Source organism: Pinus tabuliformis, chromosome 8 (assembly GCF_031772625.1).
Source record: "Pinus tabuliformis cultivar Carrire ecotype Pingquan chromosome 8, CPIR1, whole genome shotgun sequence".
Classification (NCBI taxonomy): Eukaryota; Viridiplantae; Streptophyta; class Pinopsida; order Pinales; family Pinaceae; genus Pinus; species Pinus tabuliformis.
In genome coordinates, this window is record NC_142294.1 from 840,796,738 (window position 1) to 840,799,521 (window position 2,784).

Here is a 2,784-nt window from a genome sequence, read left to right on the forward strand (position 1 = left end):
GAGTCTATTCTATTTGTATATTGATTTATGCCACATTTTTCTGACTGTAATTCCTTCTTCTTCCATACCTTGGAGTGTGATGATGTTTTCTCCTTTTGGTATGTTGGCCGAAATTTTCTCCTGCATTCTTTTTTTATATGACCAAACTTGTTACAAGCATAAAATATTATATGTTTCATATCCCTTTTAAAGAAATCAATGGTTTTGTGACCAAACATATTGCAAGAAAAACAATATCCCTTAAAGTACCTAGAAGCTGATGATCTTTCTGTGTGGCGGTTATTAGCTTGAACCATTATACTTTTGCATCTCATTACAACATCTCCAAAATTATGACATATAAAATATTCAACATTATTCATCAGAGGAAAGAATCGATTAACACTTCCATGGTTAGGAGTAAATAATTTTCTTTGAAGACTTTCTTTCCTTGGTTGTTGATGGGGTTGACCTCTTATCTCCTTGTTGAGCATTTCATATTTTTCATTAGAGTTCCTTGCTTCGGTTTGTGAGCTAGATTCACCTTTAATAGTTAAATGAAAACCAAGACTAGATTTGATAGCAGGAAACCTTTGACTACTAAGAATATCATCCAAAATCTTAGTACTATCTTGAAATTGTAAAATTTTATCCTTTTCTTCTAATTTACCTTTTAGGATATTTACCTCAACCTGATATTGCTCTTCCTTTTCAAGATATTGCTTCTTCATGATTTCTTCAACTTTTCTTCCTTCTTCCACTTGTTTCCTTAATTCAAGAACTTCATTTTCTTGTTCTTCAAATGCTTGAAGTAGTTCTTCATTCTGCTTATTTGAATTTTTAAGATCTTCTTTTAGAGAGACGACCACAGCTTCAAGACCTTCATAGTAATTGGTTCTTTCCATAAGTTCCTTGGTTGTTGTATCCTTTTCATTCACTTCATTTTTCAATGATGTCACTTCATCCTGCAACCTTTGACATTGATCTTCCTTTTCCTTGTATTGTTTCCTTACTTTTTTTCCTTCCTCTAACTAAGATTTTAACCTTGAAATCTCTTCTTTGTAGGTACATTCCCTTTTGTCCAATAGATCTTGTTGATCTCTAATTTTGTCTGTGAGCCTTTTAACTTTTGCCTCTATATTTCTTTCATTTTCACCCGTAAGAGAAAATTCAGTTGTTTCACTATCACTTTCATTATCATCAATATTGCATGAATAGAGAAATGTATCACCAGAAACCAAAAATTTGTACCTGATGATTCTTTCACTTATTCATCTTTAATCTGAAGTGATTCTCAATTTGAATACTTACTTCCACAAAATAGCCAATTGTCTCTCGTGCTAACACTCTTCCTTTGAGATGTCTTCTTCTGAGGTGCTTTCTTCTTTTTCTTCTTTCCCATTGTCTCGACGGATCTCCTTCAAGCGGTCAAGCTTATGCCAAAGGACCCGCTCTGATACCAATTGTTGGGAAAAATACTGAGAGGGGGGGTGAATCAGTATTTATAGATCAATAAATTTTCATTTCATAATCAGATATATATATGCTACTTTAGTGAAGGGAACTTGCGTGTGCACTCAACTGTTCTTAAGGCAACCAGGGTATATCCAGTGAAATTATGATTCAGTTAATTCATCATATGTTGATCTTTAATCAGTGCAACAGTACTTTATTAAACATTAAACAGTAACCATGTGGAGTAATAACAAAATAAACCATCACACATGAACACCATGATTTAAGGTGGAAACCCAATGCGGGAGAAAAACCACTTGTTTTTGTTGTCTCTATCTTCATTTTAATATAAAGAATAAGTTGTTTAAAATCTTGTACTAGTGCAGACTCATACTAGTATGCAGGCACCCACCTGCAAAAGGCCACAACCTTCCCTCATTCTTCAACTTCTACTAGAAGGGACCTACAACCCCCTAGCTCTTGTACTGGATGATATGTTTACCAATACGTAGGTGCTGGCCTACCACCTTCACTCATTCTCTAGATGCTACTAGAAGGGAGCTCCAACCCCCTGATCTAATCACCAGCCACTACTGTCAGGAAGCTTCAACTTCCTCACTGAAGGCTCCAACCCTCAGTATCCTCCAGGGACCACGTTTCATAAATTTTCAGACTGGATACTCCTGGTACACATCAACAACATATGTAGGCCACGTTTCATCAAAATTTTCATACTGGACCCATCAGTAATATTGAATCTCAAAATCAATCACCACTACAATACAACCATCAAATACATCTTCATCAATCAATCACTAAAACCCAATCATCAATATTTAAGTCAACCACAACTGAATCAATCAACCACTGAAACCTCAATCAACCGACATTTAATCAAAATTCAACAAATCAATTGGAGTAGATAGATCACTGTAACTAGTACACATATCTGAACCCAGAAAATTTCATCAATAACCAAAACCAATTGCAACCTGAAAAAATCACATGTCAAAATTTATATGCTACTTCAATGAAACCAACCTGCATGTATATGCTACTTCAATGAAACCAACCTGCATGTATATGCTACTTCAATTAATACAACCTGCGTATACCTCTAAAAGTACTAAATTATAAAACCTCTTAACCAAAACTGTACCAACCAATGACATTCTGAAGATCTACTGTCATATTATAGATTTCTAAATAGATAGCAGCAAGGATCACCCTTCTTACTCAGTCAATCGATCAACCAAAATCAATCTCCTTGTACAATAAATTTTACTTTCATATCTAATGAATACATCATTGAAAAACAGTAGTAAAATAGTAGCACTAATCAAATAGATC